The sequence below is a fragment of the Heptranchias perlo genome, chromosome 1, assembly GCF_035084215.1.
Source record: "Heptranchias perlo isolate sHepPer1 chromosome 1, sHepPer1.hap1, whole genome shotgun sequence".
NCBI classification, from domain to species: Eukaryota; Metazoa; Chordata; class Chondrichthyes; order Hexanchiformes; family Hexanchidae; genus Heptranchias; species Heptranchias perlo.
This window is the reverse complement of record NC_090325.1, coordinates 120,042,257-120,057,014: the sequence shown is the minus strand read 5'-3', so window position 1 is coordinate 120,057,014 and position 14,758 is coordinate 120,042,257. Positions and strand designations below refer to the sequence as shown.

Below are 14,758 nucleotides of genomic sequence, written 5' to 3'. Positions count from 1 at the left end.
GGACAACCCAGGATTGGAGCAAAGATCCCACTTCAGTTTCAAAAGCAAGGATCTTAGGACAGGACAGACCAATAGCATTAACCTGGCTTGGTTTAGTAATACAAGTAGCAGTGCTATCACTTGCAGACCCAAGTTTCTATTTTAGATCAACGTCTACTGTGTGTAAATGCTGCTGACACAGTTCTAATGGGTGGTGCCATAGGAATGGGCATCAAAAAAAGTAAAGTTTATGATTGCTGCTACATGTCTACCAAATACCCACAGTGTATGGAAAAAGGGTCAACGATCTTTCAGACAAAATTCCTTTCAAGATCCCAGACCCGATTTTTTTTTAAAAACTACTGTTTGGTGGCATATAGAGCATCAAACTGCTGTCAGGTGAAAATATGAAAGCATGGAATATGAAAAGATTGTTCAGTTCATTAAGCTTACCTCTTCCATAGACAGTGTACAAGCTACTCTACCATGGACTCCAGCCACCCATTTTTAATCTTCTGAAGGTAGAATTTGGTACAAATCTTTCCTGATCCCCAAATATTAAGCATTTGTGTCTAAGATTTAGCTTGGTATTTGCTTCTTTAATTTTATCATGGTAAATAAGGAGTTAAGGACCAGTTTCACTCACAGAAGAAAGTTCCAGCTCATTTTGTTACAATAATTAGTCCAATTTTCTGAAAACAGAGGCTCATGGGAGAGAGCAAGCCATTCAATTGAAATACAATGTGATTTATTCAGAAGTGTGTTTGATTGACAGCTCCCTTGAATTTAACACAATTATTTAAATTTTACAAGGCCCAGTAACTGTTTCAAAAGTTTTCATCGGCCTGTCTTTTCCAAATTATTGACTCTATCCAGAACTTTCAAACAGGGTTAAATTAATTAAGCTAGATAAGTTCTGAGTTCACAAGAAATGAAAAAGAATCACTATGCCTGACGAACCTGACTGAATTTTTTGAAGAGGTGACTAAAGTGGTGGACAGGAGAATGTCTAGGGATGTTGTTTATACGGACTTCCAGAAGGCATTTGATAAAGTCCCTCATAAGAGACTGTTAGCTGAAGTTGAAGCTCATGGAATTGAGGGCAAATTATTGACCTGGTTAGGAAATTGGCTGAGTGACAGGGGACAGAGAGTAGGGATAATGGGCAGGTACTCAAATTGGCAGGATGTGACTAGTGGCGTCCCACAGGCCTCAACTATTCACCGTATTTATTAATGACTTAGATGACGGGATAAAGAGCCACATATCCAAGTTTGCCGATGATACAAAGATAATTGTAAACAATTTTACAACACCAAGTTATAGTCCAACGATTTTATTTTTAATCCCACAAGCTTTCGGGGGCTTTCCCCTTCCTCAGGCGGTGTGGAAGTGACAATTTCGAATCCTTCGCATTTTAAGATCACATAACAAAGCCTGGTGATTACTGCCCGTTGCCAAGGCAATCACAGTGAGCAGACAGAAAGGTGTCATCTAAAAGGCCACTGAATATACAACCCCCCCAAAAAAAAGGAAAAAAAAAGGAAAAAAAAAGAAAAAAAAGAGACACAGAACGAAGACAGTCAATGACCCGTTATATTAAAAACAGATAACATTTGTTCGCTGGTGGGGTTACGTGTAGTGTGACATGAACCCAAGATCCCGGTTGAGGCCATCCTCATGGGTGCGGAACTTGGCTATTAATTTCTGCTCGACGATTTTGCGTTGTCGTGTGTCTCGAAGGCCGCCTTGGAGTACGCTTACCCGAAGGTCGGTGGCTGAATGTCCATGACTGCTGAAGTGTTCCCCGACAGGGAGAGAACCCTCCTGTTTGGTGATTGTTGCGCGGTGTCCGTTCATCCGTTGTCGCAGCGTCTGCATGGTCTCGCCAATGTACCATGCTCTGGGGCATCCTTTCCTGCAACGTATGAAGTAGACAACGTTGGCCGAGTCACAGGAGTATGAACCGTGCACCTGGTGGGTGGTGTCCTCTCGTGTGATGGTGGTATCTGTGTCGATGATCTGATACCACCATCACACGAGAGGACACCACCCACCAGGTGCACGGTTCATATTCCTGTGACTCGGCCAACGTTGTCTACCTCATACGTTGCAGGAAAGGATGCCCCAGAGCATGGTACATTGGCGAGACCATGCAGACGCTGCGACAACGGATGAACGGACACCGCGCAACAATCGCCAAACAGGAGGGTTCTCTCCCTGTCGGGGAACACTTCAGCAGTCATGGACATTCAGCCACCGACCTTCGGGTAAACATACTCCAAAGCGGCCTTCGAGACACACTACAACGCAAAATCGTCGAGCAGAAATTAATAGCCAAGTTCCGCACCCATGAGGACGGCCTCAACCGGGATCTTGGGTTCATGTCACACTACACGTAACCCCACCAGCGAACAAATGTTATCTGTTTTTAATATAACGGGTCATTGACTGTCTTCGTTCTGTCTCTCTCTCTTTTTTTTTCTTTTTTTTTCCTTTTTTTTCTTTTTTTTTCCTTTTTTTTTGGGGGGGTTGTATATTCAGTGGCCTTTTAGATGACACCTTTCTGTCTGCTCACTGTGATTGCCTTGGCAACGGGCAGTAATCACCAGGCTTTGTTATGTGATCTTAAAATGCGAAGGATTCGAAATTGTCACTTCCACACCGCCTGAGGAAGGGGAAAGCCCCCGAAAGCTTGTGGGATTAAAAATAAAATCGTTGGACTATAACTTGGTGTTGTAAAATTGTTTACAATTGTTAACCCCAGTCCATCACCGGCATCTCCACATCATGGATACAAAGATAGGCAGCATTGTAAGCAGTGTAGGTGGAAATGCAAAATTACAGAGATATTAATAGATTAAGTGAATGGGCAAAACTGTGGCAAATGGATTACAATGTAGGCAAGTGTGAGGTCATTCACTTTGGACTTAAAAAGGATAGATCAGAATGGTGAAAATTGTGAAAAGCTCGTCCAAAGAGGCTTTGGGGTCCATCTACATAGATCATTAAAATGTCATGGACAGGTACAGAAAATAAACAAAAAAGCTAATGGAATACTGCCCTTTATATCTAGAGGATTAGAATACAAGGGGGTAGAAGTTATGCTACAGCTATACAAAGCTCTGCATAGACCACACCTGGAGCACTGTGTTCAATTCTGGGCACCGCACCTTAAGAAGAATATACTGGCCTTGGAGGGAGTGCAGTGTAGATTTACTAGAATGATCCTGGACTCCAGCCATGATCTTATTGAATGGCGGAGCAGGCTCGAGGGGCCGATTGGCCTACTCCTGCTCCAATTTCTTATGTTCTTATGTTCTTATGTCCAAGGGTTAAGTTACAAGGCAAAATTACACAAACTAGGGTTGTATTCCCTGGAATTTAGAAGATTAAGGGATGATTTGATCAAAGTTTTCGAGATATTAAGGGGGTAAGGTAGATAGAGAGAAACTATTTCCACTGGTTGGGGAGTCTAGGACTAAGGGACATAGCCTAAAAATTAGAGCCAGAACTTGCAGGAGTGAAGTTAGGAAACACTTCTACACGCAGAGGGTGGTAGAAGTTTGGAACTCTCTTCCGCAAACGGCAGTTAATGCTAGCTCAATTGTTAATTTTAAATCTGAGATTGATAGATTTTTGTTAACCAAAGGTATTAAGGGATATGGGGCTAAGGCGAGTATATGGAGTTAAGTCACAGATCAGCCATGATCTCATTGAATGGAGGAACAGGCTCCAACGGCTAAATGGCCTACTCCTGTTCCTATGTTGCTATGCAAGAAAATTACTTACAGTGTAGTTTAACATAGAAGTTGCAAACTATTTTCTATTACGAGGAATATCCACTGGAGTATTTGATCATCTCAGCTCATATCTATCCTCATAGTCTTCAATCCAATTCCCAATCAGATATCTGCACATCTCCTTTTTCAGGGAGTTAATCAATACACCCTTTCAATGGCATTTTGTAATAGCTGGGGCAGCATTTGACTGGATTGTCTTTACTTATATGGGTACATTTTGTGAGGTGAGGCTCTGAACATTCAACAAGTGCACATGTTGTTGAATCAGGAGCAGGGTTGGTGTATCCTGTTTAAAATACTCCTGATTGAAAATTAATTAGTGGAGTGTTGGGCAAACTGGCCTCTACATCCAGTTCTCCAGAAATGTCCTGTTGAATGAGGATTCATGTCAGCAGCACATCCTTAAAAAAAGAGGAATATGTGTGATTGTTCCATATTTAGACTGTAAAATTTAATTTGTTATCGTGGGAAGGGTGCAGAGTTTGCGAGAAGCTTTGGACAATATAGTAGCTAAATTTAAAACTTAAGTCATCTCTTCAGAGAGTTCTTTGGATTCCTTCTCTATTGCTTCATATTTTTCTTTAACCTTTTCACTTCCATCAAATTTTAGCCCTTCTTTGGCAACATTCTGGAATCTCTTTCCATCAAACTCAGGCAAAGCTTGGATACAATATTCATCTACAGGTTCTGTCAGATACAACGCCTCTTAACCCTTCTTCAGGAGGCACTGAACAAAGGGATGAGAAGATTCAACCTCTTGTCTGCTGTATCATTTATTTATTTGTTCATTTATTTTTAAACTAGATGTATGGAGCATCTAGGGTAATGAGGGTAAATGCACAGCTGGCAGGTGTTCAACTTATGCCTCCTTCTCTGAATGTCAGTTTTAGGAAGCTATTGTCAGGGCTCAGGGAAGGAGACAAGTTCACGTACCCATTTATGTGTCAGATTTGCCAGTAGCTATGAACAGACCAGTTAAAAGATACTCTCATCTGAGAATAACAAGTTTCTTCTGACAATCTAGTTTTATGCCCCTGAAGAGAAGATTTCTCAGACACATTTCCAATATCTTACAATCTTGCTTGTTGAGCTAAATTTCCATATATTTCCCTGCCGTTACAGAATGGCTGGTTGTTTATAAGAAAACCTTTTTGCAAGTATTTTTAAATGTCAAATAATGCGATATACAACATTGTCATTGAACATTTATCATTGTCCCAGAAGTGGAAAGCTTTATGACAAGCCTAATATACTTCAGCAGGTTGTTTTTTGAAGTTTGTAAAAAAAAAAGTTTGAGGCATATTCAGTGTAAGTCAGGGGAAAAAGTCATAGCTTAAACAGTAACTATAACTGAATTTGAAAAAAAAATCAATTAAAGTTATGAAACACAACTCCTAAAGGTGCTATATTTCGTGTTTCGAAGCAAAATACGTAATATATCATTAACAGACTACAATGTTCCTTCGATATGAAAACATTGCCTCAAAAACAATACAGGATCCTGCTGTGTACATTAACAAGACACAGATCTTTAGAAGAATGCATGACTAAATAAAGACTGTTTACTCAGGGACTACCTTAGCTACCTGCTATCCCCAGCCGCTCCCCTTGAAACTTTGTGGCAGATGTTGCTGCGTTAAGTTGGCTCTGAAGTGGCTCGTCTTCCCCTAGCTCCCCTCACAATAGAGTCAAATTACATTAGATCTCTTTATTTGTGCCCGAGGCCAGTTCAGGAGCACAGCTGTGTCCTACCCTGCTCTACCTTTGGTGTTTAAGCCCCTCAGGCAGCAAATGTGAGACCAAAACTGTTCTGCCACTCTCAACTGCACCTGCTGACACTCCAGCAGTCTTGCTGCAGGCTGCTGAGGACCACTGTCTCCTGTCCTAGCAGATGTCTGCAACACCCTGCTTACTTACACCTGTACTAGTGCTTGTATCCTCATAGATCATTTGTTAAAAAATTCATGGGCTCACTACCCTCTCCTAGGGTTTACATCCGGAATCAAAGTCTTTGCATTCAGTCCATGCGAGCTCAAAGTGGTTCCACCTTGCATTAGTTGCTGGTACTGAAAAGCCTTTCTAGCTTTGATACATCATACCTAAACTTCAATTACAAGATCAAGGAGTTGAATTCTATGGTGAATACGTCCTAAATGAAAACACTGGCCCGCTGAGTCCTAAAAGTGCATTTTTGAAACCAGCCACTTCATGTGACAAGGACTTTTTTGTTTACTAGGAATTATGTCACAACTGAAGTAAGTAGTTTTTCTAGTGCTAATTTATTTCCTGTATAAAGACACCATCCTACCCAAAAATTTAAGTATTAGAATTTATGTTTCAAAATACATTCAATATATATTGTTCTTGGATACTAATAAATAATAGCAGAAAACCTTGCAATTTTCTTAAGCTGAGTATACTTGTATGCTCTTTCATCTGCTCAACTCATCAGGCAACTTGGAATTGTGAAGGTCCTACTAGAATGATCACTTTCAATGTTCATCTAGTTCTCAAGAGGTGCGAGCACACTGCTGCTAATTTAAAAGATCCTGTGCATTACAGTTTTGAGAAAGAAACCCAGTATCATTTAGGAAATAGGACAGTGCAATGGCCACAAGCCTTGGATAGATCAGGAGAAGCTTTAGTTCCCAGTACTTTTCTTTTCTTCTGGTTTATCATTTTATAATATGTTGTGCATAATCTAATTCCAATATAAAGATGATTTTTGATACATTGTACTTAGAATTTATTCCATCAAAGCAGGAAGGAGCGCCTTGTCCTTTATGCAGTACATCATTTTTAAAGTCCTCTTGCTTCTGCTAACATAATGCAGATGTGGTGATATAAATACACAAAAAATTAAAACACACTACAGTACATCATCTTTCTCAAAAAGTGAGAAACTATTCCTAAGGCACATATTGTTATCCTCTCTTGTTAATTCTTTGATAGCTCCTTAAAAGCCTCCAGAATAAAAATGGTTAACCCTAGAAAATTATAATAGTATTTACTACAAAATCTCAAATTGCTGGGGGGGATGAAGATATGTTAATAAAGAGATCTTTATTAATAGGAATACTGGTCACACGATAATATATTCCTATGTCACTATCATCTTTATTACCCTTTCTCCTATGTCATTTAGAATCAACAACAGCACATCTAGAGAATAGAAATGCTTCACCTAAATTATGATGTGGAGATGCCGGTGATGGACTGGGGTTGACAATTGTAAACAATTTTACAACACCAAGTTATAGTCCAGCAATTTTATTTTAAATTCACAAGCTTTCGGAGGCTTCCTCCTTCCTCAGGTGAACGAAATGAAATCCTCGAAATGAATTATAAATGCGATTTCATTTCGAGGATTTCATTTCGTTCACCTGAGGAAGGAGGAAGCCTCTGAAAGCTTGTGAATTTAAAATAAAATTGCTGGACTATAACTTGGTGTTGTAAAATTGTTTACAATCACCTAACTTAAGCACTGCTGGTAAAAGAGAAAATGTAACTTTGACTTTCATTTTTGACAGGATTTTACAGTATCTAGCCTAAGGGTAACAGGTCGTAAATGGCCCCCCAACACGAACAAGCATGTCATGGTTCATTCAGTTTTACTTTTTAAAAGTAAAAGTATTTATTTTTTGCCATTAATATTGCTTCAATTACCAGTTTGGTGATGCTTTATGTTGTACTTAGGATGGTGTAGTGGCACAAGTGACTCCACATAAAGCATCGCATGGCTGGTGAGTGGGGCAATCGTACCCAATATGCAGAATTGTCAAGCAGAAGCCAAATATCCTCTCAAAGAGCCTCTGCAACTATGTAAAAAAGAAGAGATTAGTGAAAGTAAACATGGGTCCCTTAGAGGCAGAGAAAGGAGAAATTATAATGGGGAATAAGGAAATGGCAGAGACATTAAACAAATATTTTGTATCTGTCTTCACAATAGAAGATACAAAAAACATAACGGAAAGAGTGGGGAACTAAGGGTCTAATGAGAGTGAGGAACTTAAAGTAATTAAGATTAGTAAAGAAAAAGTACTAAAGAAATTAATGGGACTATCCCTGCAAAAGGTATATACACAGGTTAAGTGGGTGGGCAAGAAAGTGGCTGATGGAGTATCATGAGGTTATGCACTTTGGTAGAAAGAATAGAAAAGCAGAATATTTTTTAAAAGGTGTGAGACTAAAATATGTTGGTATTCAGAGGGATTTGGGTGTCCTTCTACAGCAAGCAATTAGGAAGGCAAATAGCCTTCATTGCAAGGGGGTTGGAGTATAAGAGAAAGGAGGTCTTGCTGCAATTATATAGGGCTCTGGTGAGACCACATCTGGAGTACTGTGTACAGTTTGGTCTCCTTACCTAAGGAAGGATAAACTTGCCTTAAAGGGGGTGAAATGAAGGTTCACTAGATTGATTCCTGGGATGAGAGGGTTGTCCTGTGAGCAGAGATTGGGTAGAATGGGTCTATATTCTTTGGAGTTTAGACGAATGAGAGGTGATCTCATTGAAACGCATAAAATTCTTAGAGGGCTTGACAGGGTAGATGCTGAGAGGCTGTTTCCCCTGGATGGAGAGTCTAGGACTAGGGGTCATAGTCTCAAAATAAGGGGTTGGCCATTTACGACTGAGATGAGGAGGAATTTCTTCACTCAGAGGGTTATGAATCTTTGGAATTCTCTACCCCAGAGGGCTGCAGATGCTTAATTGTTTAGTATATTCAAGACTGAGATCGATAGATTTTTGGACACTAAGGGAATCAAGGGAGATGGGGATAGGGCAGGAAAGTGGAGTTCAGGTAGAAGATCAGCCATGGTCTTATTGAATGGAGGAGCAGGCTCGAGGGGCTGTATGGCCTACTCCTGCTCCTATTTATGTTCTTATGTTAAAGGGAAGGGAGAAAACTGGACAAGTTGTAACTGGGCTGCTCTTGTGCACATACTAGCAGTCAGCTAGCATTAGTGTCATTGATGGAGCCAGTAGAATATATTTCCTTTTTACCACAAAGATTAAAGCCAATTTTGTACTAGTGCAGTAAGGAATTAGGCACCAGACAGATAGAACTGGATGGCCCAAGCAAATCATCAGATTAATCAATTATTTTTAAAATAAAAAAGATGTAAGAATATGATTTTACTCAAAAGCAGGGGCCTTTGTTTGTGGCTCTAACCACAAACAGCAGTCACTCGATGTCACCACAGTGCCGACAAAACTTGCAGCATGAAATAGAAACAGCAGCAAGCACACATAGAGCTTTACACTGTCAGTGTAATCACAGACAGAGCCTTTTTTTAATCTAGATGCCAAAACGTACTGTCACAGGAAATGGTCCATTATCTAAAAAAACAGTTACTGTAGCTAGAATGTTTGAATTGAAAGTCTGCTGTTTCACAAGCAATACTTTTGTTAGTTAAGGTTTTCTAATGATTGAAAAAAAATTAGAAAAAGGTAATTTTAAGGGGTGGGGTGGGAAGATGCAAAGTCCTAAGGAGCACTGTATCTCTTGTGCTGGAAGTAAGGCTAGATCCTACTTTATTTTTTTTTTATTGGCACCATTACCAATGTTATATCCATGGCCCCCTTCTATTTTTCATCTACATGCTGCCTCTCGGCGACATCATCCGAAAACACTGTCAGGTTCCACATGTACGCTGACGACACCCAGCTCTACCTCACCACCACCTCTCTTGGCCTCTCCAGTGCCTCTGTTCTGTTGCGCTGCTCATCCAACATCCAGTATTGAATGAGCAGAAATTTCCTCCAACTAAATATTGGGAAGACCGAAGCCATTGTCTTCGATCCTCGCCACAAACTCCGTTGCTTAGCCACCGACATCATCCCTCTCCCCGGCCAATGACTGAGGTTGAATCAGACTATTCACAATGATGGTGTCCTATTTGACCCTGAGCTGAGCTTCTGATCCCCACATCCTCTCCATCACCAAGACCGCCTACTTCCACCTCCGTAACATTGTCTATCTCCACCCCTGCCTCAGCTCATCTGCTGCTGAACCCCTTATCCATACTTTGGTTACCTCTGGACTCGACTATTCCAATGCTCTCCTGGCTGACCTCCCACCTTGCACCCTCCATAAACTTCCAGCTCATCCAAAACTCTGCTCCTATATCCTAACTTGCACCAAGTCCCGTTTACCATCCCCCCAGTGCTTGCTGAATTACATTGGCTGGCAACCCTTCGATTTTAAAATTCTCATCCTTGTTTTCAAATCTCTCCATGGCCTCGCCCCTCCCTACCTCTGTAACCTCCTCCCCACAACTCTCAGAGATCCCTGCACTCCTCCAATTCTTGCCTCTTGCACATCCCCAATTTTCATCGCTTCACCATTGGCAGCCGTGCCTTCAGCTGCCTCGACCCTAAGCTCTGGAACCCCCCCCTAAATCTCTTTGGCTTTCTCTCCTCTTAGACACTCCTTAAAACCTACCTCTTTGACCAAACTTTTGGTCACCTGTCCTAGTATCCCTTTATGTTCAAATTTTGTTTGATAACGCTCCTGTGAAGCGCCTTGGGATGTTTTACTATGTTAAAGATGCTATATAAATGCAAGTAGTTGTTGTTGTAATCAAAAACAAAAAAAGAGGTTGGTGGGGCAGGAATTCTGCCTCTTGCTCTATTGTCAACCCTTTCCCTAAGCTTCAACAACAGCTACCTACTACCAGTGCCCAAACAGGAAGCAATCAGAATCCTGGTGGTAGCTCATACTTATCACTACAGTCAGGTGGAAAACTACTTTGCTGCCACCAGTAATACCATTCTCTGTTACCTATCTGCCACCGATAACGATTAGCATAATTTGAGAATTGTACAAACTGAAAGTCCTAATGACACAGAACTTGGCAAATGTGGCCTATCTGAACTTACGGTTTCCAGTATTAAGTTAGCACAGACACAGGGCTACAATAAATCACTAAAGCATAACTGTTGAAAGTGGAAACATAAAATGTTCAACATTTCTACACAACCACTTTGGGGTATTGAAAGTAATGAAAACTTGTTTTAAAATATGCCAAAATCTGTTTGCAAACAATGCTCATCAATTATGGAAACACTGACCATGTTAAAGCCACTGTATGTCAGGATTGTGAATCTGTCTAAATTCATACCTGCCTGCCAGGTTGGCTCAGTTGGTAGCCCTCTTCCCTCTGGGTCAGAAGAATTATGGTTTTGAGCCTCACACTAGGGGGTCGATTTTAACTTTTGGATGGTCAACCAGCAGAGTGCGCCAGCAGCCTGCCCGTTCTGGCAGCGAAGAGACTTGAGCCATTTAGCGGCCCGGGCCACATTTAAATAGAACCACCCAGCCGCCCACCCCAAATGGGCGTCCTAATGCAGTTCGCTGGATTCAGGTCGGTGCAAAATCGGGCAGCCCAGATGCTGGATGGCAAGGTAAGTTAGTGGGGGGGCGGGGGTGGGTGGTGGTCACAAATGTGGAATGGGGGAGCCTGAGGTGGCAGCAGTCCAGATTATTTTTGTGGGGCCCAGAGAAGCACATGTTCCTCCTGGCCCCACAAAACTAATTTAAAGCTTACTTTTGCGGGGCCTCTCTAGCTCTATCGCCAGTAAAACTGGTCGGAGAACGCATGGTGCACGCTCCTTTTAATTCTGTCCTAAAATGGCAAGCAGAGTCCTATGTACGTCACAGGACCCTGATTTGCAAAAGGGGCCTACCGACTGAAACAGGCAGGAGCTTTGGCCACCTAGCGGTAGTCCCCTGTGAAAGCGGCGGTGGGCACAGCGTCGGCATTAATGGGGCGGTAAGTCTACCGAATCCATTTTGAGGCTTTTACCGCCCCGTTAATGGCGATTTTGTCAAGTTAAAATTGACCATCAGGATTTTGGCAAGTAATCTGGCCCGATCGTCTAATACAGTACTGAGGGAATGTTGCATTGTTGGAGATGCCATTCTTTGGATGAGGTGTTAAACTGAGATCTCGTCTGTCTATTCAGATGGATATTAAAGATTCCATTGCATTATTTAAGGAGAGCAGGGAGTCCTCTAAGTATTCTGCCCAGTATTTCTCCCTCAACTAATACTACCAAAAAAAATTAGACCTCATTGCTGTTTGTGGGATGTTGCTTGTGCTGAATGGCTGCTGTATTTGCCTACATAATAATAACCACAATTCTAAAGCAATTCATTAACCGAAACGCTTTTCATGCAATAAGGTGCTACGTAAATGCAAGCATAATTTATGATACCGTCCATCAAACTAACAGAAAGCCAAACTGGTAAAGCAAACAATACAATTCTGGTGACAAACTGTAGCCTTGTCCCAAAATGACAGCCATTATGAGCGAGAGTGGTCGATGTGTTTAATGCAAAATCTGATTATCCAGTATAAATCGCAAATATATGATAGCCAACTCCATAACTTTCATACTCCCACCATATGGACTGTTTTGCCATTTCTTATCACTATTTTTTGTATAAACATGTGAAAAGCACAATTTAATTCCCAGTTACCAAGAAGAAATGCAGTCACAGCAAACCTTGAGTTTATTGGCTTCATACATGTAAACATAATTCCAGTAAAACAGCAGACCAATTTAGTAGCTTTGATGTTATTTAAGTGATATGGAAATGTCCACCACTGATGTACTTCAAACACAGCAAAGCAGAAGATGTGTAGTCCTGATAATATGGGATCAACCTTTTAAAGAATATAACATCCCTTTTCCATTTGACTATATAACAAAAAGCTTTGGCTGGACTGAGAGCTGATCTGAAGATAGCTGCAAAAAATAACTACTAACTGGCTACTGCTACATTATTTCAGGGTCAATACTTTCATCTGACAAACATCACAATTTGTTTCTTTTCTAATTTCAAGTTATTTTAAGCTTCATTCTAATTTGTGAGTCGCAAAAGACTATTATCACAGAATTACTTTCAATCACTGAAGTTAGAAAGCAGTCTGTGGCTGATTTAATAACATATTGTTTGTGAGTTTGTGTTTTAATGCTAACTCCGGTAACTCAAAAATAACATTTTAACTTTAAAAGAATTGAAACTGGAAAAAGAAGCATTTTTGTTTGGCAAGTACAGTATAATCGCAAATTAAATTGGAGTATGATTGTATTTTCTTTCATCCATTTCAGTCATTTTGCTCATTTAAAGATAAATAAGGTAATCTCTATTTATATAACTGAAAAGTTTGAATGAATTACAAACTACAGATGTTTTGAAGCAAAACATGCTTGGTGAATCACAGTGACGTTAGATCAGAATACAGCTGCTAATGGCAGTTTAAATCCAACTCAATGGTAAATGGATTCAAATCAGCTTGGTATAAACAGACTGACTGAAATCTGTGATGGCCTACAGTTCTACATAATAGCACTCCATTCACTTGGCAAGTAACTGGGTATTCAGCATGTGTATTGGTTCAATGCAAACGTGACAGTAAACACTAGCAATTATCCACTGTAAGTAAGGTATCAGGTGAGGCATCTGAACCAATACTATTTTTAGTGAATATATTCTGCTACTATTTAAGAACAAAAGAAAATAAGAAAAAGGAGCAGCCATACAGCCCCTCGAGCCTGCTTTGCCATTCAATAAGACCATGGCTGATCTTCTAGCTGAACTCCACTTTCCCGCCCTATCTCCATATCCCTTGATTCCATTAGTGTCAAAAAATCTATCGATCTCAGTCTTGAATATACTCAATGACTGAGCATCCACAGCCCTCTGGGGTAGAGAATTCCAAAGACTCACAACCCTCCAAGTGAAAAAATGTTTCCTCATCTCAGTCCTAAATGGCCAACCCCTTATCTTGTTTTTATAATCCCTAGTTCTAGATTCTCCAGCCAGGGGAAACAGCCTCTCAGCATTTACCCTGTCAAGCCCTCTAAGAATTTTATACATTTCATTCGTATAAACTCCAGAGAATATACGCCCATTCTACTCAATCTCTCCTCATAGGACAACCCTATAACCCGAGGAATCAATCTAGTGAACCTTCATTGCACCCCCTCTAAAGGCAAATATATCTTTCCTTAGGTAAGGAGACCAAAACTGTATACAAAACTCCAGGTATGATCTCACCAGAGCCCTATATAATTGCAGCAAGATCGCCTTACTCTTATATTCCAACCTCTTGCAATAAAGGCTAACATACCATTTGCCTTCCAATTGCTTGCTGTACCTGCCTGTTAACTTTCTGTGATTTGTGTACAAGGCACCCAAATCCCTCTGAATACCAACATTTCTTAGTCTCTTACCTTTTAAAAAATATTCTGCTTTTCTATTCTTCCTACCAAAGCTGATAATTTCACATTTCCCCACATTATACTCCATCTGTCACCTTCTCGCCCACTCACTTAACCTGTCTATATCCCTTTGCAGCCTCTTTGCGTCCTCGTCACCATGGAATATCCTCAAGCACAACTGATTACAAAAGTGGGAAAAATGGAATACCCAGAAACAATGTTAGAAGCACAATCCATAATAGCTTTTAAAAAGGAAATATTGCTATGGGGAGCACATGAGAGGAATTTTGGGTGCACTCTCCCCAATTTTCTGTTCATGAAAATGAATAGAAAATTGTGGGGATTTTCACATATTTGTAAATCCAGTCCAGCCATGTTGTTCTTAGTACTTTTACACACCACCCGGAGCATAGAGAGGAACCTGTCTGGAATGTCATGATTATGAATTCTGACAAAATATTATTCAGGAACACACAGTGACAGCTATAATTTTCTTGTTTTACCAATTACACCTAGCATTCTATTGTTCTTTGATAACGAAAGAGTATAAAGACTATATAAGTTTCTAAGTGTAAAAAGTATCAGTTCATCATGTACCATAACGCTTCATGGTAGCTTTAATGTCTCAGGTACATTCGGCGATCCTATGCTCCCAGCGGGGAATGGCACTCGAAATGAGAGCAAGTCAGTAAATTGGCGCGATAGCGTTGCGGCTCTATCTCCAACCTGCACTCCCGTCGAGGGC

The 14,758-nt window shown here is 40.6% G+C and overlaps 1 protein-coding gene across 1 annotated transcript in view; it reads right to left on the bottom strand.

The window, feature by feature from the left end:
* Positions 1-14,758, bottom strand: part of antxr2a (ANTXR cell adhesion molecule 2a) — a 232,900-nt gene that overhangs the window by 92,077 nt on the left and 126,065 nt on the right. The window lies entirely within an intron of this gene.